The following is a 26216-nucleotide window of genomic DNA, read 5'->3' on the forward strand; positions in this document are numbered from 1 at the left end:
ATTCAAAAATTGGACTTCCAACGGCTAGTTCCAGTTTTGGTGGGAAATGGGTTTAGGAGTTGTTTATGCATTTTAATCATTCTAATCAGTTGGAGATTGGTTGGAGCTGGTTGGGGAAGGACTTATAAAGTCTCTAATGTCATTTTTGAGTGGTTGGATGATGCTAGTATGGATTTGTACGGACTATTCCAGAAAATCAATAAAAAACCTCTTTATTTGCTGTCAAAATCTTGTGTTTTCATGTTTTTCTTGCATTGCTAAGTGAAGGGGCTGATATTATTATGTTTTAGGGACTCCATAGAATTTTCTTTACATGACTAACACATTTTGAAGTTCTGAAAAGATATCATTTTTGTTTTATTGCTGACTGTCCCAGGAAAACCAGTGATTTCTCACTAATTTTGTGAGTTTCCAAGCATGTATGGATCCATCCTATGAATGTAAAGGTCTGATTATCATAGGGTGGATTCCTAATAAAATGTACAATAGTTTCCTAACCTTTCATTGATAGGAAGGAATGAAGAGTGCAAGTGTACACCATGGAAAGTGACTAAAAATACAAGAAAGGGATTGAAAATGAGTGAAAATGAAGGCTAGGGTGTAGCAGCAGATAATCTACTTGAACAAGGGCAGTATTTTATGCATTTAAGTGTCTAGACACACCATTGTGAAGGTGTTTGAACTTTGGTTGAGCCTCAGAAGTGACTGGAGGTGGGATTTTGAGAAAGCCCTAGTTGTAAGGTGGATTTAGTGAGGTTTTTGGAGTTTGGGTATCTAGGACTACAACCAAAACTTTAAACCTAGAAAATCCTTAGATTGAGACCATAAAAAGAGACTGTACAAAATGGTTAAGATTGTAAGTGAGTTTGGAGGGTACTTCCTTCACAAAAGTGACCAAATTAGCCCTCACGGTGGCTAGGGACAACAGTTTTTTGAAGGCTTTGTTCCAAAACAATCATAGGAAATATTTTGGGTGTTGATAGATGTTGATATTGGGTATCTAAATCAGTCAAAACATTGGTTGGTGTTTTCAGAAAATTTCATGAAAAGGGCATAAAATAGTCCAGGCAAGGCTACTAGACAAATAGGCCTAGTGAAGGGCTAGATTTGGGTTTTTGTATCAGTTGATGAGTTGAGGGTTTGAAAACCTTAGAGATATGTTAGTTGAAGTTATTTGATGTATGTGGAGGTGGAGGAAACACCTAATTAAGGTAAAGATAAGTTTTGAGCCTATGGAGGCACTTTGAGCATTTGAAACACCATAGGAGTGTTGGGGTTTGGGTCCATATTATACTTTAGTTTACAAGTTTGCAACTAGATCCTCCATCCTCTACATCAAGTGGCATCAGAGCATCAGTAAAAGATCTAGTGTAGGTTTGTTAAAGTTAGTTATGGCACCTAAGAATCAGTTGGCAAGAGAACTAGAAGAATTGAAGGAAATCCTAGAAAGGGAAAGAAGGGAAAGAAGGGAACAAGATGCAGCAAGAGAGCAGGCTAAGGCAAGGGAAGAAAGACAATGGAGAAGGGAGAGAGAAGCTATGTAGTCAAGGATAGATAACCTTGAGAGGAATAGGAGAAGAGAAGAGCAAGACAACCTAGAAGGTAATGATGAAGAAGAAGTGAATGAGATAGCAAACCAAGAGCAATGAACAAATGACATAGAGGACCCTGAAGGAAAGAGATTTGTTAGATTGTTGAAGGCACTAAAAGGTAGTGGAGGTAAGAGTCATATTGATTTGCCTATCTATCAGGGGAAGATGGATAGTGAAGAGGTGTTGGGATGGCTTGATGCCTTAGATAACTATTTTGAGTTTGAAGAAATGGAAGAGGAGAAGAAAGTGAAATTTGCAAAGACTAAGTTGAGAAGTACGACATTGACATGGTGGAATAGTTTTCAGAATGATAGGATGGCAAGAGGATTAGCAAAAGTGTCTACATGGTCAAGAATGAAAAGTTTGATGAAAGAGCAGTTCCTACCATTTGATTATACCATTCATGTGAAGAGGATTGAGACAAAATTTGAAGCAAAAAGAATTGGATGTAATGGCTTACACTGAGCAATTTCACAAGCTTAGTATCAAAGGAGGATATGAGGAAGAAGATGAAAAGGTAGCCAGATATATTAATGGCTTAAGATTTAATTTGCAATATGAGATTGGCCTACAAATATTGAAAACAATAGGTGAATGTTAACAGTTAGCAATTAGAGCAGAAGAGAAGGTGAAAAGAAAACAATAAAGATCAAGTAATGGTGGAAGAGGAGGAATTTCTAATAGAGGAAGAAGTAATAGAGATCAAGGGCAAGGCAGCAATGAGAAAGGCAAAGAAAGTTTTTCAGAACCAAGAGGAGGATACAACCATAGAGGTGGCAGATTTGGAAGAGGAAGTGGAATCTTTATAGGTAAGTGTTTTCATTGCAATGAGATTGGGCACCAATCATTGAGATGTCCTAAGTGGATTGAATCAGATCAAGGCAGAGATAGAAGAGTGAATATGGTACAAGAAGATGAGAAGAAAGAAGAATCAAAGAGAGCAGACCCTATCCTTGAAGGTGACTTCTTGATGGTAAGGCAAGGTGAGAAACTTAAGCGAGAACCAAAGGTAACAATCTTCAAAACTACTTGTTTATGTAAAGGAAAGATATGTAAGGTAATCATTGATTTAGGATCACATAGTAATCTTGTGTCTCTTGATATGATAACCAAGTTAGGAATTGTACCATTTGACCATCCTAATCCCTACAAGGCCACTTGGGTTACCCAACAGCAGCATGTAGAGGCTAGTTTGAAGATTTATGTGAATTTTTCTATTGGTCCATATCAAGATAAGGTATTATGTGATGTGGTTCCTATGACTTGTGCACATTTGATATTAGGAAGACCATGTCAACATAGTAGAAGAACAATACATGATGGTTTTGATAACACATATATAGTTCATAAAGATGGTCAGAAATATAAATTGAGTCCTTTACCTTTGGGGGTCTTGAAAGAGCATCCAATAATATGTTTTGGGGAGCATTTACCAATGATAAGGCGGGTTGAAAAACAAGAAAATACTGGTTGGAAGGAAGATGTTAATTTGTAACAGACTATGAGGAAGAATAGTCCTCTTCATGATGATTTATGGGATTTATCTTTTGTGCAAGTTGGTTCAGTAAAATGTCCTATTGTTGAGCAGGGATATGTGGATGTGAAAGAGAAGTTGCAGGTACAACAAGTGGATCAGAGAAGAGCAGATGTACAGATTGGTTATGAGCAACAATTTCCTAAACAAGAGCAGCCAAATACATGTTTTGTTTGTAATCCATTTTGTGATGTGACTACAAGTTTAAGAAGCAAAAAGAAGGTGACTTTTGGGGATTATTTCATCCCTCAATTAGGATTTGTAAGGAGCCAACAACAATTTGATGTTTGGAAGTAGCAACATCACTCTTGGGACAAGAGTATTTTAATTGGTGGGGAGAATGGTGCAGGAGCACCTAGGCCAACCTACAAAACCATGAAGACAATGAAGATACCAGGAAGGTTTTATGAAGCAAATCAAGTTGATTGGAGAGTTTTAGAGCCAATAATGGCTTTTGAAAGCAATAAATCATATGTAATGTGTAAAAGTCCTAAAGGTCCTGATAAAGGCCCTAGGACCAAAATGCTATGTAATTGGGTTAATGATGCCTAGGAGTCTAGATAGGTTGAATAAGGGTCTAATATGCTTTAATGATCATATCATGATTAAAACCCATTGATTTGATAGATTTGGTTGATTGAATGCATTAAAAATGAAGTTTAAATTCAAAAATTGGACTTCCAACGGCTAGTTCCAGTTTTGGTGGGAAATGGGTTTAGGAGTTGTTTATGCATTTTAATCATTCTAATCAGTTGGAGATTGGTTGGAGAAGGACTTATAAAGTCTCTAATGTCTTTTTTGTGTGGTTGGATGATGCTGGTACAGATTTGTATGGACTATTCCAGAAAATCAATAAAAAACCTCTTTATTTGCTGTCAAAATCTTGTGTTTTCATGTTTTTCTTGCATTGCTAAGTGAAGAGGCTGATATTATTATGTTTTATGGACTCCATAGACTTTTCTTTACATGAATAACCTATTTTGAAGTTCTGAAAAGATATCATTTTTTTTTTTATTGCTGACTGTCCCAGGAAAACCAGTGATTTCTCACTAATTTTGTGAGTTTCCAAGCATGTATGGATCCATCCTATGAATGTAAAGGTCTGATTCTCATAGGGTGGATGCCTAATAACATGTACAATAGTTTCCTAACCTTTGATTGATAGGAAGGAATGAAGAGTGCATGTGTACACCATGGAAAGTGACTGAAAATACAAGAAAGGGACTGAAAATGAGTGAAAATGAAGGCTAGGGCGTAGCAGTAGAGAATCTACTTGAAAAAGGGGGGTATTTTATGCATGTCAGTGTCTAGAAACACCATTGTGAAGGTGTTTGAACTTTGGATGAGCCTCAGAAGTGACTGGAGGTGGGATTTTGAGAAAGCCCTAGTTGTAAGGTGGATTTAGTGAGGTTTTTGGAGTTTGGGTATCTAGGACTGCAAACAAAACTTTAAACCTAGAAAATCCTTGGATTGAGACCGTAGAAACAGACTGTACAAAAGGGTTAAGATTGTAAGTGAGTTTGGAGGGTACTTCCTTCACAAAAGTGACCTAATTAGCCCTCATAGTGGCTAGGGACAACAATTTTTTGAAGGGTTTGTTCCAAAACAACCATAGGCAATATTTTGGGTGTTGATAGATTTTGATATTGGGTATCTAAATCAGTCAAAACATTGGTTGGTATTTTGGGAAAATTTCATGAAAAGGGCATAAAATAGTCCAGGCAAGGCTACTAGACAAATAGGCCTAGTGAAGGGCTAGATTTGGGTTTTTGTATCAGTTGATGAGTTGAGGGTTTGAAAACCTTAAAGACATGTTATTTGAAGTTATTTGATGTATGTGGAGGTGGAGGAAACACCTGATTAAGGTAAAGACAAGTTTTGAGCCTATTGAGGCACTTTGAGCATTTGAAACACCATAGGAGTGTTGGGGTTTGGGTCCATATTATACTTTAGTTTACAAGTTTGCAACTAGATCCTCCATCCTCTACATCAAGTGGTATCAAAGCATCAGTAAAAGATCTAGTGCAGCTTTGTTAAAGTTAGTTATGGAACCTAAGAATCAGTTGGCAAGAGAACTAGAAGAATTGAAGCAAATCCTAGAAAGGGAAAGAAGGGAAAGAAGGGAACAAGATGCAGCAAGAGAGTAGGCTAAGGCAAGGGAAGAAAGAAAATGGAGAAGGGAGAGAGAAGATAACCTTTGATTGATAGGAAGGAATGAAGAGTGTAGGTGTACACCATGGAAAGTGACTGAAAATACAAGAAAGGGACTGAAAATGAGTGAAAATGAAGGCTAGGGTGTAGCATCAGAGAATCTACTTGAAAAAGGGGGGTATTTTATGCATTGAAGTGTCTAGACACACCATTTTGAAGGTGTTTGAACTTCAGTTGAGCCTCAGAAGTGACTAGAGGTGGGATTTTGAGAAAGCCCTAGTTGTAAGGTGGATTTAGAGAGGTTTTTGGAGTTTGGGTATCTAGGACTGCAACCAAAACTTTAAACCTAGAAAATCCTTGGATTGAGACCATAAAAAGAGACTGTATGGAAGGGTTAAGCCTGTAAGTCAGTTTGGAGGGTACTTCCTTCACAAAAGTGACCTAATTAGCCCTCACGGTGGCTAGGGACAACAATTTTTTGAAGGATTTGTTCCAAAACAACCATAGGAAATATTTTGGGTGTTGACAGAGGTTGATATTGGGTATCTAATAAGTCAAAACATTGGTTGGTGTTTTGGGAGAATTTCATGAAAAGGGCATAAAACAGTCCAGGAAGGGCTACTAGACAAATAGGCCTAGTGAAGGGCTAGATTTGGGTTTTTGTATCAGTTGATGAGTTGAGGGTTTCAAAACCTTAGAGACATGTTATTTGAATTTATTTGATGTATGTGGAGGTGGAGGAAACACCTGATTAAGGTGAAGACAACTTTTAAGCCTATTGAGGCACTTTGAGCATTTGAAACACCATAGGAGTGTTGTGGTTTGGGTCCATATTATACTTTAGTTTACAAGTTTGCAACTAGATCCTCCATCCTCTGCATCACCTTGAGAGGAAATGCAGCTTCAAAGAACATGGGTGTGGCCTTGAAATGGCTTAGAAGAGTAGGTGATGAAGGATGAAGATAATGAAAGAGAGAAAGATGATAGGTTGGAGTGATATGAGTGAAATGAGACAAAGAAATGATAAGTGGATTTGATTTCTTGTTGAGAAAATAATAGAGAGAAAACCTAGATTTGATATTGCCATTGATAGTCTACACCATTGATTATAAGAACTAGGATGATATGAAGATCTGAGGCATGGACTAACGCTTAATCAAATAGGAATGTATTGTACACAATCATGAAAGTGTTGATAAACACTAATGCAGGGTTGTCGGTTCATACAAGAAAGACCTTCAAACACACCATTCCATGAAAAATATGCCCCATTATACACCAGCCAAGACATACCAAGATATAGGATGATCAAGGTAGTCCTGAACAAGTGTAGCCCTGGGACACAAGATGAAAACAAAGTAAAAAGCTCAAGCATGCAAACAACATGCACATGACCAACTGGTATCTCTTGCCAAGAGTAGGAAATGGATTTGGATAAACTATCAAACTAGGGAAGGAGGCAACCTGATGGGTAGGTGATGGATTTGGATGAACTGTAAGACATGGGAAGGATTCATCCTGATCGGCAGTGTGCAAATAGATTGATGGATGACAAAAGACAAGTTGGATGTGCAAGGTCTGTAGATGAGAGGATTTCCACTTGGATTTTATTATAAAATTATGGATGGGTTCTTGGATTAGGCACAAGTCAATGTAAGGTCAATATGGGGAAGCTCAGTTTGATGGGGAAAGCTTAGTTTGATGGATTGGATAGGATTGGAAGAAGGATAAATGATTAGATAGGATGAAATGGGGGATGGTTGATTGAATAGGATTGGACTGGGGATGGGATTAATGATTTAAATTGGAAGCGATAGAGAATATGATTAGATGAGATAAGATTGGATTAGAAATTGGACAGGATGGGTTGGATTGGTGGATAGGATTAATGATTTGAATTGGAAGAGATGGAGAATATGATTGGATGATATAGGATAGATGGATGGGGACCAATGACAAGGGAGAACCACAAATGAGGATGGAGATGGATAGATGGATGGAAGAGTGAAGTTGTGGATGATTGTCAAAATGGCTAAGTATGCAAGTGAGAATGATTTGGCTAGAGTCTGGGTATCTAGATGGATTTCACTAAGCAAATTAGCAACATGCACTTACAAGATTTGGAGATATTGTTTGGATAGATGGATAAAGTGGATGGATATGGAGAAATAAAGGATGGAGGGTAGGATGATGGAGACCCAATAACTATGCTGCAAAGGAGTGCAATGACCCACAGTAGAGGTAGTGGAATTAAGGATGTGAGGATTGTGGATGGAGATGTATGAATTTGAAGGATAATATGTAATGGATATGGATGGTAGAGGATTTTACCTTTATATGATCAAGATGATAGATAGGAATAGAGGATTCATTTTGATAAGATGAGGGATATGAGATGGAGGATATGGATAGGATAGTCAAGATCAAATATAGGAAAGGAGAATGGACTTAGATATGATGCAGGTGGGTGGAAGGATTGTGTGGATGAAGCTTGCCCCCAAGTGTAGAGTGAAAGGGTATGAGGGGATTACACATGACACTTGTTTGCTAAGTTTTCATCATGGTAATTACCCAAAGCTTCACAAGAAGTGGTTTTCACCATTGGATGAAATGGTTTTTTCTTTACTTTTTTCTGATTTGTTTTTTTTTGTATTTTTCTTGACTTTTTTTTAATTTTTTTTAATTTTTGGAATAGAGTGGATGTATAAGGATGAGGATGATTAGATGTGGAAGATAGTGGAGTCATGAAAGAGGAAGGGAGGACTCAAGCATCTAGTTCCATAGATTGTATCCCTTAGTATTGCTTTGAACTAGAGGTATGCTCATAGATGTTGGTAACAATGAAATGGATAGGGGACAGAAGATAAGGATTTGCAAAGGATTGGACTAATGAAATGAGATTGTGAAAAATGGATGGTGGATAATGGATGGGGTTTTGAAGAATTTGTGGAAGATCAACACTGGCACACACCTTGAAGGGTGGTGGAGTAGTGGAGGAGAGTGTTTTTAATTAGATGGTGGATAGTGTGGATTTTGGGAAATGAGGACCCAAAATAGAAGAAGGGGATGATGGAGTTGGGATGGTGGATTTTGGGACATAAGGACCCAAAATAGATTTTGAAGATGGAGGATTGGAGGACTTATGAATGGATGGATGTTTTGGATTAGCAAGTTTGGATGCCAATTTTGATTTTACTTTGGGATGCATTGCTTCTTTGGGAATCCACATAGTTTTTGATTTTTTCTTTTGAGGCCTTTGTGGCCTTTTGGATTTTCCTTTTTTTTGGATCATATTTTTCTTTTGAGCATGTCATTTTGAGGGGATATGTTGATCCTTTGATTCTTGTGGATTTTTTACTTTATGTTATTTAGATTTGGCATCCAAATTGCTTCCAAGAGAAATAGGATGGGTGGATGGGGATGAATGGCATATGGATTTTGTAGATGGGATGATGGAGGGAGATTGTTGGATGGAATTCAAGCATGTGTGTCATTGTTGATCTTGCTTAGGGATAGTGGATGGAGGGAGGTAAGGACCCAAACTTGATGGAAGGAATGGAGGATATAGCTTTGAAGTATAGGGTCCCAAAATGGATGTGAATGACAGGGGATAATGGGATTTTGATTTGTATGAAGGAATTTTATATTTAAGAGGAATAGAGGATGTACCAACATCTTGAGCGTTATCTTGAGGACACCTATTATTTCAGAAATAAGGTGCAAGTCCATTTTGAGGGGGATGGGATGTGGAAGGAGGATTAGGATTATTATATGTATTAGGATCATGACATGGAGATGAAGGGATACTTTGATCTTGACTAGGGAGGGTATCATGAGGTGGAGTGGGAGGGGTGATTGGATCATGAGATGGAAGAGGATCATGTGATGGAGGGAGAGGGTTGGATAGAGGAATCATATGATCATGAGAGGAAGTGGAGTGGATGGGATCATAAGATGGAGTGGAGGGAGATGCATCATGAGATGGAGAGGATTCTATGCTAGCATGCTTTGGAACAAGCTTTTGCCATGTTTGGAGTTGTGGGGATTGTGTGATGGAGGAAGATATGGAAGCTTTGATGTGAGTAGATGGAGAAATGGGGGTATCATGAAGTGTGGAGAATTGGGATTTGTTTTGAGGTGGAGGTGATTGGGGTGGATGGAGGACTTGAGGAGACTTGGCCACTTTGCTTCGAGGTGAGGATTTTTTCTCCTTTGCTAGCATGTCTTGGATAAGATTATGGATGATGGACTTTGAGGATGTGGCTAATATAGATTTTGGAGGATTAGGATTAAATGGATGATTGGTATTGGATGGAGGATTAGGATCATGGACTAGGGAATTAGGATTAATTTTTGGAGGATTATGGAGTAAAGGATTTGGATTGGGAGTAGAGGTAATGAGGGCATTGTAGAAGGATGGGGATTGGGATGTAGATGGGGTGGGAGATGAAGGTATACATATTAGATTAGAGGAGTATATGGGTGAGGGATAATATGGAGATATGGATGGGGAATAAGATGGATTTTCCTTGTCGAAGGTAGAGGAAGGATAAGAGATATGGTATACATTGGGATTGGGTGTAACGTGTTGAGATGGGATGGATGTGTTGGCATTCTGATACTATTTTGTATGACCAGTAAATGATATGGTTGTCATAGTTGGCAACTTCATCTCCTTAGTCTTCATAATCCATCGATAGTAAGTAGACTAGGATACTGAGGTCAACTGGCTAAGAAATAAGTAAACAGGATAAGTAGTGAGTAGACCAACAAGCAGTGAGTAGACCGGCAAGCAGTGAGTAGACCAACAAATAGTAAATAGATTGGAAAGAAGTAAGTAGATCAGGTAGCAATGATTAGATTGACACAGAAGAAGACCATCGGCTAAGCAAAGAATAGACCAATATTCATGAGGAAACTGGCTAGACAAATTTTGATTGGTTCACCGAAAGAGTCGGTAATCGACAGATTGGTAACGTTTAGTTACATTTAGCTCAATCAAGAGTCTTCTCTAGTCAACCGATGGACTTATCGACATGTTTGACTGTATTGACAGAGATTCCTGCAATATTTTCAAAGACATAATTTAAGGCATGATTATGGAATTTTGAAAGGAATGTTTTGGAAGGAAAGTTGGTGACAGACTAAAGGGTCTATAAATACACATATCTCATTCTTGAGATGGTTGTTGTTAAGGTGAATGAAGTTATTGTGAAAGTGGAGACAGGGGGAGTTTAAGAGACTGCAAAGCCGAATGAAAGAGGAACGGTAGAGTGAAGTTTAACAGAGTGGTGACTCAAGTGAAAGAGGACTATGTTGGCTTGAAGATGATTATCATGTATTAATCACTTGTTCTCATTGATGAAACACTCTCACACACACATATGATTACATTGACTACCAATGTAACTTCATTGATTTACACTATTAATCGGTATGTTTAAGGTCTATCTCTAATTGGTACTCTGTGTCAACTGGTACGAGCCTAAGAGATAACCTATGGTTACATTTAGTCAGCATCGAAATGAAGATAAAAATGAAGATGGAGATCAAGCAGAATATTCTAGGATAAGGTTCACATATTGTGTTCCAACTGGTTTTGACTGCTCTAACTGATGTGTGATTTTGTGATGAGTTACCAGCATCGTTTTCTTGGCAGTCATTTTTGTGATAAGTTATGTTTACTTGTCTAGATACGCTGTACCTAAGAAATTGTGTTCCTATGACCAACATAATATTTGTGTGTCTATTTAAAGACATCTTCATGAATCAACCAAAAATAGACAGAGAATGATGGTATGCAAATACTGATACGCATCTAGACTGAAAGATTTTGTTGAAGAGTGATAAGTGTTAAGATGGAGAGCAGTGCTGAATGTACTTAGAATGATCTCATCAAGCAAATCTTGTGCTACTCAAAATAGATCAAATCTTTCTTGTTGTTTTCTCAACACTACAATAGATCAAATCCCCTAAGCGGGTAAGCTCTAACAAGCTTCATTGTACAAATCCTCTAACAAGGTGATCCATTAGTTTGGATTCTAAAATCCTCCAGCAAGGTTACTCTTAACAGGGTAGTACTCTTAACAGGGTATAAGCTTCTAATCAAGCTTGGGATCTCTAACAAAATTTGCTCATGGTAGAGCACTTTGTAAGACCTTAACTAGTCAGTTTTCTATTACTATAGATAGTTAACTTGTGAGTTCCATCTCACCATGGTTTTTACCTATTTGGGTTTTCCACGTATAAACACTTGTGTTATGATGGATGTTCTATTTTATGTGGATGTTGTTATTTCCTTTTGGATAGTATGTATTTTGTTCAAATTCTTAGTCAAGTTTGTTTACCGGTTAGTGTTTAAACTTGTGCATGTTTTGGTGTCACTGATTCACCCCCCCCTCTTAGTTCTTTTCAAGACCATCAATTTGTATCAGAGCGTAACTTCTTTGAAGCCTAACCGCTTAGAAAGAAATCTTGAAACTACCATGGGGGACATAAGCTACTTTGAAATGGTTAGAGAGATAGAAGCTAGAAAAAATGAGATTGAATCCCTTAGGGGCAAACTAAAAGTCTCTCAAGCCAAAAGGAGAGAGTTATCTGAAAAGCTACTAGAAATATTTGATAACCGTTCTTCATAAGAAGCCAATATTGAAGGTTTAGTTGATGAAGTTGAAAAAGTGAACAGTGAAAAAATGAATCTAAGAAGAGAACTAGAAGGTCTCATTGTTGTCACTATATTGGTATTGGGAATATTTTCCTTTCAATCCATTAATTTTTTTCAGGGTTTCAATGTTTTATTTGTTCCTAAGGGTTATTTTTCTAAGGGTTTAGAGTTCTGCACTTCAAAATTTTGCATTATAAAAGTCTTCCCTTATGTTTCCTCATTACCTTTTTCCACTTAAGTGGAACGGTCAGTCCATCGTTAGAAAGGGGCACCCTTTTCAGTCTTGCCTTAGGCGGGTTGTAATAATTCTTTAATTTTTTGCCTTTTTCCTAAGTTATTATTTCATTGTCAGGTTTCATAACGATCGTGCAAGTTCCTGTTGATCTGTTGGTTATCGCTGTTTTTCTATTCAAAGTGGCATGAAGATTACACTTCGTGAAATAATGAAAAGGTGGTGGGCCCGGCAGGTAAGCGGCTCCCAAGGTAATGATCGAGCAGGTTGTAGATGATCGGGCAGTTGTCCTTGTTTTGCTATTTGAAGGTGCATGAAGCTTATCCTTCGTGAAATAGTGAAAAGGTAGTGGGACCCATTCTAAAAGAGGATGACACAAGCAAAATAAAGATCAAGCATCTTAAAAATGATTGGACGATGGTCGATGTTTCGCTTTTCAAAGTAGCATCAAGGTTACCCTTCACAAAACAATGAAAAAGAGCTGGTTGTCTAGTGGCAGATGAAGGGATTGTTACATGGTAGATTAGGTGGCAAGACAACTAGATATGTGGTTGAAGCAAAGGGTGATCTATCAACAGGATGCATGGCTCCAAATGGATTTTCAATTGGTCCATTCAATAAAGTAGCAGTGTTGATGAAATTCCTAGTTCGGTGAGACACGTGGCGGTTAGAGTGTGGAGCTCCACATATTTCATGAGCGAATAAGTGATAGACACGTGGAGATATTTGGTGGAAGTTTGCAGGTGAGTGGATTTACATAAAGGACCCACTTTGAAGGCTAAGGTAGTTAATGACCAGGCACGTTCGGAGATGATCAGCAGTTGTCATTGTTTCATTATGAGAAGGTGCATGAAGGTTAGCCTTTGTGAAACAACAAAAAACCACTAGTGGTGGCAGTTAAAGTCAGTTGTAAATGCAAAAAATTATGGTGGAGAATAAAGCTTAGGTAGTTAGTTGTTAATTGGATGGACGTCATTGTTTCACTATTTGAAGGTGCACAAAGATTATCCTTCACGAAACAACGAAAAGGTGGCGGGACCCATTCTAAAAGAGGATGACTTAGGTAAGGTAAAGGACATGCAAGTTTTGCATGATCTAACGACTGTCATTGTTTTTCTATTCAAAGTAGCATGAAGGTTACCCTTCGTGAAACAGCAAAAAAGGTAAAACACTTAGAGAAATTTTGCTATCTGTTGGAGCCAATTCTTCGAATTCGATTTATGAATTAATTGCCGAAGCATGTGGCTTAATTGACTCTAATAAATGGTCAATTGCTATAATAATCCTTACACAAGTTGAATATTTTTGCATGCGTTCAAGGAATCTTGCAGAGGAACCAGTGCATAGGGCAAAATTTCTCAAGAAACAAGTAAGTTTTGTGCAATTGTGCAACAATTATAGTTTGCTTGGTATCACTGGGTGTTTGAATTCCTAAATAGTCTATTTGAAATTCCATCAAAATAAATATAATTCTGAGATGGCACTGCGGAGATAATTCAGAGGGAAGGTTGATTATTAGGAGAGAGCCATTTGTGATTATTTTCTAGAGAAATTAACTAAGTCCACTAATAATTCAGCTAAAATAAAGGAATTGGTGCCTAAATCTTCCCGCCTGAGAATTAGCAATGGTCTATATGATAAAGGGAACTAGTTGAGAGATCCCCAGATAGGAATGGTGGGCTTGGGACTCTTCAAAGTGGGTTTAAGCCAACAAAATTCCCTTGCTCCAATTAATAGCATATGGGAGTTAGACGTTGGGAAGCTTATAGTCCCTGGGGTTTTCATGGACGTGGACCTGCTAACCCAAATTGCAAACAATTATGATCCCGATATAAGGACTGTGAAGAATGTAAATGGTGGTTCTTTAATTGAAATAAACGATGATGAGTTCAGGACAATTTTCATACTTAGTGACGTGTCAAATTATCTAGAGCCTATCAATTTTGAAATGTTGGCGAAGGTCTATGAGGCACAGAGAGATCACCTCAGAAATGGCCCCTTGAAAGAATTCTTTGCAAATATAGGAGGACTGATAGTAGTAGGCTCGAGCACCATGGAACCCTTCTCATTAAGCCTGTTTACTTTGAGGGCTAAAGGAATGTATTGGTCCTTATGTCAGATTCTTCAGGAAGATGCAAAAATTACCATGCCAACCCACTATATGCTCATGATAGCATAGATTTTGAACCCATCTCTGGTAGTGACTTTTGATTTTGCACCTTATCTCACCGATGCCATTCATGAGGGATTGATAGGGATAAAGAATGCTAAGGTGGATAGACCTTTTTGATGGTATTCTCTCCTCATGCACATGTTTTTATTCAAAGGTGCTGAATATTTTGCTAATGAAATGAACCTCCTCAAGGAAAAGGATGGAGAGGAGATGTCGGTTCAAGTATGGAGCATAATTTTGTCTTGGGATAAGGAGGATGCAAGTTACTTAAATTTTGATAGATGTTTTGCATCTAGGCTTAGAATCCTTTTGTGCCCACACAACCCTGGGATTCCTAAAGCTCTCCTTGAATTCCTTAGGCCTAAAGAATTTACTTAAGACATCAAAATTGTACACAACTAGGGTGATATATATTTGTACCCAGTCTCTATTGTGTTTAGAGTTTATGGTTTTAGAGGAACTCCATATCGGCTCCCCTATCAAGTCCCTTTGAAGAGAGGAATTGTTGAGGTCCTAAGGCAAATTGGAGGCTAGGTTATCTACTACATTTTGATGATTTCTTTTAGCCATACAGGTTATCTACTACAGTGGCTAGGTTTGTTGTTCTAGAGGATTTATTTAATGATATGTTTAAGAAGAGGGCCATATGTAAAGGTAAAGCCCACTAGTTTCACTTCCCTCAGGATTTAATAAGGAATGAGTTCAATTTAGATGAGCAAGAAGTCAGGAAGGAAAAATGGATAACCTTCAAGAAAGCCTTGGATTTCATTCATTATTTTGATAGCAGTTATGATCCCCTTGTTAGGTCCCAAAGATAACTAAGAGGAGGGGGTGAATCAGTTGTCTTATAAATTCAAACCAAAAACCACATAACCAGCTTAATGATTAATATCAATAAACCAGTTAAGCATGTCAGTAGACAGTGTTAACATTAAATTTCTATACCGATAAAGATTAATGCATGAAAAATAAATACAAAGTCATCCACAACACATAACACCAATATTTGTACGTGGAAACCCTGTAAGGGGAAAAACCATGATGGGAAACGTTACCCACAATCAGATGATACTACTGCAGATAGTAAGTGTACATAAATGGGGGCTGGACATCCAAAAAGGCCAACAGCCTAGAGCTCACTGCTCAATCACAAAATGGGAGTCACACTAACTACAGTTGGATGGTTAAATCCAATAAGAATGTACTACACAAAATAGCATCTTCATATGCTGGATTCAGTACCAGTGTAATGTTGATATGCTTTCATAAAAACCTAGCTTCACCTTCAAATGATGTCTTCGTGTATAGCTCTACTTAATCTTGTATATACCTTCACATAATTCTTTTTCGCATTCCACATTCGATCTTACAAATAAGATCTTACATTTATACCACAACCTAAGACCAATTTTAGTAGGTCGGCTCTACAAGATATTACAATAAAAACATTTTACAATCAATATAATATCCAATGCAATAACCAATTAAACATGTCAGCTTAATGCATTTACAACAATAATAAATCATCTTCATAGCATGCCATGCTGATCTAGAAAAGATAAACCTGTTGGTGTAACCCTAGGTAACCCTAGACCTATTTGCTGGTAAAAGCAAATATGCAAGTATGAATATACCAATGATTATTTCTTCAAAACAAAGTGTCCACACAATGTCTTTGACATGACTAGGTGTCTTCCATATCATTCCAAGTGTCAGTGATCATTATATCCTGCCGGTGAACCATATACCAGTAACTGTGCAATAGTTACTTGCTTGCCGGTGAATCCTGTTGGATCTCCAGAGTGCTAGTGTTTTAGTACGTGTTGACATCAATTACAAAACCATACCAAAATACCAACAATCTCACTCTTTGGCATTGATGGCAACACAAGATGGAAAAACCATCAAAGTGCCAAAACAAAAATGCCAAATACCAAATAAAAGAACAATCTCTCTAAACAACAATCTATCTAAACAACAATCTCTCCCCCTGGGAGCAACATGTGTTATCCAAAGTTTTTTTCAATACCAATCTCTCCTTAAAAGATAATGTGTTTTTCCATAGATATCTCTTCCCTTTTGACATCAAATGCTAGAGTTATAATAAGACCAAGTTCATGTACAAAATACCAATCAATTCAATATACCAACTACTCCCCCTGAGAAGTAGCTTCCTCATCAAAGACCGGAGTAAAAGATTTGTCTTTCAATTCTGTCGGTTGATGACAATCATCATCTATCTAAGTTTCTACTGGTGGTGGTATGACTCCAAGCTGATCTCTAAGATATTCAAAAGTCTCCTTAGGCAAAGGTTTTGTGAAAATATCTGCAAGTTGTTCTTTAGTATTCACATAAACCAATTTTATCTCTTTTTCTTCAACTTTTTCCCTTAGAAAATTTAGTTTGATAGAAACATGTTTTGTTTTAGAGTGTAATACCGGATTCTTAGATATATCAATTGCTATAGTGTTATCACAATATATAGTGATAGGTTCCTTGCATTTTACCTTTATATCTTTCAACATTTGTTTAAGCCATAGTACCTGTGTACAATTAGTTGCTGCTGCAACATATTCTGATTCTGCTATTGATAAAGATGTACAACTCTGTTTTTTACTCAAGCAAGAAACTAATCTCTTTCCAAGAAAGAATGCTCCGCCGGTGGTGCTTTTTCTATCATCCACATCTCCTGCCCAATTTGCATATGTGGATGCACATAGATCAAAATTTTCATCTATAGGATACCATAATCCAAGATTTGCAATGCCTTGTAAGTATCGAAAAATCCTTTTTACTACCGATTCATGATTTTCCTTAGGATTACATTGAAATCTTGAAACAATACATACTGCATTCATAATATCAAGTCTAGTTTGTGTCAAATATAGTAAACCTCCTATCATAGATCTGTATCTAGTTGGATTAACAGGTGTAGATTCATCCCTTTGAGATAATTTGTCATTTGTTGTCATAGGTGTGCTTATCGGTTTAGAGTTCTCCATTCCAAATTTTTTTAGTAACTCTTTCAGGTACTTGGATTGCCTCAAAAATATACCTTTATCAGTCTTTGAAATCTGCAATCCTAAGAAGAATTTTATTTCACCAATCATAGAAAATTCCTTACATAATCCATCTTCAACTCCAAAGATTATATCATCAATGAATACTTCTATAATCAAGATGTCATCATTAGTTATTTTGTAATATAAATTTCCGTCTACATTTCCTTTAGTAAAACCAATCTTTAAAAGATACTTATCCAACCTTGCATAGCAAGCTCTTGGGGCTTGCTTCAATCCATACAGAGCTTTTCTTAACCTGCAAACCATATCATTGTCATCTGTCAAAGAAAATCCATCAGGTTGTTCAATATAGACTTCCTCTTCAAAATATCCATTCAAGAATGCACATTTAATATCCATTTGATAAACTTTGTAGTTTTTGTGAGCTGCAAAAGCCAAGAATAATTTGACTGCCTCAATTCTAGCTACCGGTGGAAAGGTTTCATTGTAATCAACTCCTTCTTTCTAAGAATATCCCTTACATACTACTTTTTCTTTATTTCTAACAACCTTACCATCTTCATTAAGTTTTTTTCTAAATACCAATTTAGTTCCAATTACATTTTTATCTTTAGGCTGGGGAACTAATGTCCAAGTATTATTTTTCTCAATTTGTCCTAATTCTTCTTCTATAGCTTTAATCCAAAATTTATCTTCACATGCCTCATTAATAGATGATGGTTCAATTTGAAAAATAAGACATACCTCTTCATTTGCCAGTCTTCCTCTTGTCATAACTCCTTTAAATTTGTTTCCAATTATCTGATCTTCAGAATGATTCAATCTTACATACCGGGGTGTCTTAGTTTGTTGTTGTTCTTAAATTACTATGGAATCCTCTGATGGTACCGGGGTAATTGGATCTTTATTTTGTACCAGTGGATTTAGTGTAGGTTCATTTGTCACAATTTTTGTTGTCGGTTCAGAGTTTATATACCTTGAAGTTCCTCTGAATTGTTCATCAATCTTTACATTTGTACTCTCAACAATTTTCTGTAATCTCTTGTTAAAACATCTATATGCCTTGCTCTTAGATGAATAACTAAGAAATATTCCTTCATCACTTCTAGGATCAAATTTTCCAATATACTCATCTCTTCTGATATAACATTTACTTCCAAAAATTCTAAAATACTTAAGAGTAGGAGTATTACCAAACCATAGTTCATGAGGGGTCTTACCGGTTTCACCTTTGATGTGAACTTTGTTGAATGTATAGATGGCTTTGCTGACTGCTTCTCTCCAATACACGTGGTAAATTTGCTTCAGATAACATGCTTCTTGCTACATCCAAGATAGTTTTGTTTTTTCTCTCAACAACTCCATTATGCTATGGTGTCCGAGGTGCTAATAACTATCTTCTGATTCCATTCACTTCACAGAATGTATTAAAGTCCTTAGATGTGAATTCTCCTCCTTGATCTGATCTTAAAAATTTGATTTTCTTACCAGTTTCATTTTCAACCATTTCTTTGAATAGTTTGAAATTTCCAAGTGCTTCTGATGTTTCTGTGAGAAAAGTAACCCAACACATTCTAGAATAATCATCAATAATTAACATGAAATATCTATCACCTTGTAAGCTTTTAGTTCTAGCTGGACCACATAAATCAGTGTGAATCAAATCAAGAGCATTATTGGATTTTTCTAGATTACTTTTGAAACTATCTCTAACTTGTTTTCCAAATTGGCATTCCTTACAAATTATATTATGAGGTTTAGCAATTTTTGGTAGATCTCTAACTGCCTTAGAAGTACTGATCTTCACAATGCAATCAAAGTTTACATGACAGAGTCTCTTATGCCATAACCAACTTTCATCTATATGTGTAATCAAGCATTCCTTTTCACTGTTATTCAAATGAAAGATATTACCTCTAGTCTGATTACCGATTGTAATTTCCAAACCAGTTCTATTCATGATTTTGCATTTTCCATTCTTGAATTGTAACTGAAATCCTTTCTCAACCAATTGACCAACACTTAAAAGATTATGCTTTAATCCTTCAACATAGTAGAAATTGTCAGTGTTATGCTTACCATCAAGAGATATTGTACCCTTACCTTTGATTGAACAGGCTTTGTCATCTCCAAATCTTACTAAACCTCTATTGTATTCTTGAAAGTTCAAGAATTTACCTTTGTCTCTTGTCATATGATGTGAGCATCCTAAGTCAATGATCCATTCATCCTTTACTTCAACTTTAGCTGCTAGGGCTTGTTCTACCAGTTAAGTAGTAGGTGCCGATTGATCTTCTATTATAGAAACAAAAACCCATCCATTGTCTACTGGATCCTCATCAGAATCATCACTCACACCTTCATCAGCAATGTAACATGATTTGTCTTTGTTCTTCTTAAATATGTATCTCTGATATTTAGGATTGGGTTTGTATGTTCTTCTAGCCTCTTCTCTTAGTCTAGCATGTCTATTAGGGCATCTTGAAGCCATATGACCAATCTTATTGCAGTTAAAACATTTAAAGGGTGCTTTACCTTCATAGTTACTTCCAACTAGACCTTTTGGCATTTTCCTTGCAAATAGTGCTTCAAGTTCTTCAAGCTCTTCATTCTCCTTCCTAGTTTCTTCAAGTTCTCTTGCATAAAAGGCTTTCCAATCTGATTTGTCAAATGATGGAGCAGATGATGTTGATTCTTTGAAGGCCAAATCTATCTTTATAGTAGCAAAAGGGCCAAATTCCTCAATTTTAAAAGCTGAAAGTTTTCCAATCAATGTATCCCTAGTTACTGATGCATTAGGCATTGTTCTCAACTCATTTATAGCAGTAACCTTCATTTTATATGCTGGTGGCAATCCTCTTAATATTTTTGAAACAATTTCATCCTCACTCAAGGTTCCTCCACAAAATTTAATACCCAAAACAATTTCATTTACTCTTTTCATAAAGGCAAAAATCCTTTCATCTTCTTCCATTTTCAGATGTTCATACCTGACTCGGAAGCTTTCAAGTTTTGCAATCTTGACTATGGAATCTCCTTCATTCAGTGTTTCCAAATGATCCCAAATAGCTTTAGCAATAGACCTATTTGATAATCCCATCATTTGTTGATCTGATAATGCACTCAAAAGTGCTTCTCTTGCTTTGCAATCATTCTCCTCATCTTTAGCTAAGGTAGTTGGAGTAGTCTGACCAGCTACAACAACAGTATAACAATTCTTTGTAACTTCCCAAATGTCTTTACCAATGCAATTCAGATGTGTCTCCATCCTGATCTTCCATATCCCATAGTTGGTTCCATGAAGTTTAGGACTGTCCTTCCTGAAATAATTAGTAGACATTGGATCTCCTCAAGTTGTTAAACTTCTGCAAAAAGAGGACTAAGCTCTGATACCAATTGTTAGGTCCCGGAGACAACTAAGAAGGGGGGAGGGGGGGTGAATTAGTTGTCTTATAAATTCAAACCAAAAACCACATAACCAACTTAATGCTTAATACCGGTAAACTAGTTAAGTATGCTGGTAGAGAGTGTTAATAGTAAATTGCTATACCGGTAAAGATTAATGCATGAAACATAAATACAAAGTCATCCACAACACATAACACCAATATTTGTACGTGGAAACCCTGTAAGGGGAAAAACCATGATGGGAAACCTTACCCACAATCAAATGATACTACTGCAGATAGTAAGTGTACATAAATGGGGGCTGGACATCCAAAAAGGCCAACAGCCTAGAGCTCACTGCTCAATCACAAAATGGAAGTCACGCTGACTACAGTTGGATGGTTAAATCCAATAAGAATGTACTGCACAAAATAGCATCTTCATATGCTGGATTCAGTACTAGTGTAATTCTGATATGCTTTCATAAAAACCTAGCTTCACTTTCAAATGATGTCTTCGTGTATAGCTCTGCTTAATCTCACATATACCTTCACACAATTCTTTTTTGCATTCCACATTCGATCTTACAAATAAGATCTTACATTTATACCATAACCTAAGACCAATTTTAGTAGGTCATCTCTACAAGATATTACAATAAAAACATTTTACAATCAATATAATATCCGATGCAATAACCAATTAAACATGTTGGCTTAATGCATTTACAAAAATAATAAATCATCTTCATAGTGTGCCATGCTGATCTGGAAAAGATAAACATGTCGGTGTAACCCTAGGTAACCTTGGACCTATTTGCCGGTAAAAGCAAATATGCAAGTATGGATATACCAATGATTATTTCTTCAAAACAAAGTGTCTACATGATGTCTTCGACATTACTAGGTGTCTTCCATATCATTCCAAGTGCTGGTGATCATTATATCATGCCGGTGAACCATATACCAGTAATTGTGCAATAGTTACTTGCTTGCTGGTGAATGCTGCTAGATCTCCAGAGTGCTAGTGTTTTAGTAGGTGTTGAGATCAATGACAAAACCATACCAAAATACGAACACCCCTGGTTAGTTTCCATCCTTTTCAAGAAAAGATCAAGTTTTTGGTAGTTTATTTTGTGGATTTAATGCAAACCTTGAAGGAGAAGAAGGAGCCTATGATGAAAGCCAATTGTGAAAAGGCTAAACTGGTTTTAGCCAACCCTGCCTATGCCAAGGTGATTTCCCTAGGAAAATATGCAGTGCAGAAAAGGTCAAAGTACAATGTACTAATGCCAATAAGCAATGAGCCTTCTACTTCAAAAGGAAAAAGGGCATTAGAATATGTGGTTAATTTCCAAGATTCCCCTAAAAGGCAAAAATTAGGGACAAAAGTACAGGCAGATGAGCCTTTGTATTCTCCTTCCCAATCCCCAACACATGTAGGAAATGAGTCTACAGTAGGAGAGCAACTGTTGCAATTAGGAAATCTTGGGGAAATTGCTTTCACATATGAAGAGTTGCAAGAAGGAATACTAGAAGAACCAGGAAGTACCCAAATGGACTTGACTGTAGAGGAATTTATAGGTAAAGAACTAGACCCTATCACTAAGCAGGCCAGTGAGGAGTTTCTGGCAGATGATAGTTTTGTTAAAATAGGATCCTTTTTGGAGAAAAAATATAGAACAATTCAAGGCAAGATGCAAGAAGAGGAAATATAAATGTCCTCACAAAGACATGTCTGCAATTGAGGTAGGTGTAAAGAAAGAAATGTTGATAGAATTTGAGACCATTAATCCAGAGCAAGGAAGGAGGATGATTACAGAAGCTAGAGTTTTGATTCTCCTTGAATGGGACATAGTAGATGCATGAGTTCTTGAAGCAGTAAGGAATGAAACAAAGCCCCTGGAGGGAGTGACCTATAGTAATGACTATGTTGCCTCAGCCATATGGTCATTAAGAAGGGAGGAGAGTGAAAAGAGGAAAGACTCCTTAGAGTCCAACTATTTTGGAGGCATGATTGTGAAGAGAGTGACGGATATAGGGGTGGTGGAGGCTGCTATTATAATTTTGGAATCCAAAAATTCGGCATGGCTGTAACTGAGAAAGAGGCCAAGGAAAATGTTGATCTCCAGGTAAAGTTGGAGTTAATCCTAAAAGCCTACAATGAAGCTAAAATTGAAATAGCTCAAAAGGATAGTAGAATTGCAAAATTGAATAATCAAATAGTAGGGCAACATCAGAAAGGTGAATCTTCTACCTTGATGATGGCCTCCTCCCCAGCCAAACCTCCATCTGCTATTCCAATCATTGAAATTCTCCCTTCCCCTATGACTCCCAATTTCCAATCTACTGAGACTATCTAGGATGAAATGGAAGAACTGAAGAAGGCTCAAGCCATGTTTGCAAGTAAATATGAGGAGAAGATCAGGGGCATAATTTTGAGGTTTGCTGACATAGTAGAGGCTTCTATTGTGTATATACATGAAAAGAGTTTTGAGCATGTTGACTACATTAAAGGAGGACAAGGATACTCTAGAGAAAATTTTGAATAAATGGATGGCTAGGGAGGTGGAATTGGAACTTATGTGCTCATCCCATCAAGAGGTAGATGTTGATGCCACTATTAAATCCACTTGTGAGTTGGTAAAAGGCATGTCTAGGTTGGTAGAGGAAAGAGCTTGTTTAGAAAGAAAAGAAAACCTGTATAGAAAAGAGTATGCTGACCGGAAGTTTGAATTATTTCCTAGAGGTTTTGTTAGCACCAGTAAGTTAAAGGATGAAGAAGAGGCTTGGTGATTTAAGCCATAAATTATCTCAATGGATAAATAATGTCATCAATTCAGATGATACATTTTTATTCATTCGAACAATTGAGGAAATTGAAAAGATAAAGTCACACTATGGTTTTATGGAAACTGAAGTTAAGCAGTTAAGGAATTCATGGAAAATATTGAATAAGTTGAAGAAGAAAGTTGTTAGCTTCTCTTGGCCTAGTGATGACATGTTCAAAGAATGGAAAGATAAGTATGTGATGCAAGAAGTAGAGGCTCAAGAATAGTCAACTGATGATGTAGAATTGTAATGAACCTCAGAAAAGTTGGAAGTGGGTAGCTCTTATAACTATTTTTTTTGGGCTAATCGGATTTTTGTGGAGTCAAAGACACCTGGCACTCGACCTATGAATACTGAGAGGTCTTTTGGCCTTTATCTATCTGGTTAATTAATTGGTTTTCCTCTTGTTTCCTTTAGTAAGAATTGTAACCCTCTTTTGAGAGGGAAATATGGTTATAACAAAGTTTCTAGGAAAGTCCGAAGTTGGTTGCATCCATATCTCTATAAATGGATACTAGGACTTTGTTAGAAAATGATCACAAGAATTTGTGAAGAAACTCTGGCAAAATATATTTAGGGTTTTCTGGTATTCTGAAAATCATTCTGAGTTATGTAAGATTTTGATGAAGGATATTAACATATAGATCAGAACATTTTGAGCCTTGACTCATGTTGTCTTCTTGTATGTGTGATTGATTTACTGGTTTGATTAGATAATCTAGGATTGTTTAATTGAATGAGTTGCAAGGCAATTTATGAAAATGTTTTAGGTTGTTCTCTCAAGGAGGGAAATTAAATACACTTAAATCTTCTCATTGGTAATCAATAATTCTACTTGAATTTGATGGTTGGGTCTAGCATAAGGTGAAAGTTTATATATATAAGGCATATATAGATTTAGTGAAGGCGATGTAATGATGTGTATGTGAGTTTCCTACTGAGAATTCTTATCTAGTTCTAGGTGACTCTAAAGCCCAGATAAGGCACAGATATAGCTTGTTGAGTGTTATGACATTCTTGGAGATTAATTGAAAATGAATATGAATCTTTCCTTTGTGTTCAATTATGTTTAAGGTGATAGGGTTTGCAGAAGTTGACACTAGTTTTTTGTGAATTTTTTGTCATAATTGTGAAAAGTATTCACAAAAGTTATACCCACCTAAGCTTAGTATAAGCTTGAAGTGTAGAAGGTTTTTGTATAAACCTTATTATATGTTGTTTTAGAATTATATTTTCTTTTTGTTCTCTCCATATGTGATAGAGGCTTGAAAATTCTTATAGAGAAGATAAAGAAATCAGAAATCGAGACCAACAAAAATGGCAACTCTGCTGTCGAGAGTCATAGTGTAAATCTATATTGCAAATCAATGCTTGTGTTGCCTGAAGTTTGTTCAAATTTGTGTACCTATACCCTCATGATAGATTGCTTTATCCCTATGTCTTATTGTTTTCATCTTTAAAGATTGTGTTCCCATTCTATCATCTCCTGTGAATGATTTGCCAAGCTTAATAATTTCTTAATTTTCCCAATTTGGGTGGCAACACTGATAAAGAAAAAACTAGTGTTCTTGAAAAAGCATAATTCATTTTAAAGAAGAACATATAATGCAGAGGGGGAGAAACGCAGAGTCCTACATGAGGAGAAATCCTCAAGAGAGATTGCAAGAGGGATTTCTTGAACAAGCCCATAAAGGTCAAAGGAGAATGGCTATACATGAACTAGTTAATGTTGCATGGATACTGAAGAGTAGTCATATGGGTAAGTCTTCTGAAAGACCCATCTATGAAAATTCTAATACTTTTTGCCATGAGTCTGAGCAAGACATTATGGGTTTTCATTCGGGTTTGTTTGGAAATAATGAGAATGTCCATGTTTTGCATCAAAAAGTATCTCATACTGGTATTTCTAGAAAAGATAGGAATAGCTCTAATGTTAGGATGGATTCTATACCATGAACTATAGATGGAAACATTAGTTTGATTGATATTGATCAAGCCCATGTATTAGATTCTGAAGAGGTTTTTCTAGATCCAAATGAAGTATCCCTGGAAATTGAGGCTCTTAATAGAAGAGTTCATCAGCTGATCTCTTTAAGAACACAGAAGGAAATGAATAAAGAAAATGAGATTAAAGCTAAATTGATTGAGAGAGACAGGCTGTTGAGGCAGATTACAGACCTTGAATTATTCACCCAAGAAAAACCCAATAGTAAGGAAGAAGGCCCAGTTATTAGGGAAAATTTGGTTGTTAGGACTAATCCTACACATAAAATTATTGTGCAAGCTAGTAGAGAGGTTCATAGTGACCCAAAACCCACTAAAAACACTATTGACAAAGGGAAGCAAAAGGTCATAGAAACTAGATCTGGGTCTAAAACTACAGAAGAGATATCCCATAGATTATCTATACATGAAACAAAAATAGAAAGAATGAGAAGAGAAAGGGAAGATTTGCAAAGAGAATTGGAGAAAGCTGAATTGGAAGCAACCAATAAAGAAGTTAAAATAAAAATTGATTACTTAAAGGCTCCTCCCATAATCTTTCCTTCAATAGACCCAAATAAGCCACCACCTTAGCATGTCTCACATCCTACAATCAAAATTAAATCAACCTTACCTGTGAGTATTG

This window comes from Cryptomeria japonica, chromosome 4 (genome assembly GCF_030272615.1).
Source record: "Cryptomeria japonica chromosome 4, Sugi_1.0, whole genome shotgun sequence".
In the NCBI taxonomy this organism is placed as follows: domain Eukaryota; kingdom Viridiplantae; phylum Streptophyta; class Pinopsida; order Cupressales; family Cupressaceae; genus Cryptomeria; species Cryptomeria japonica.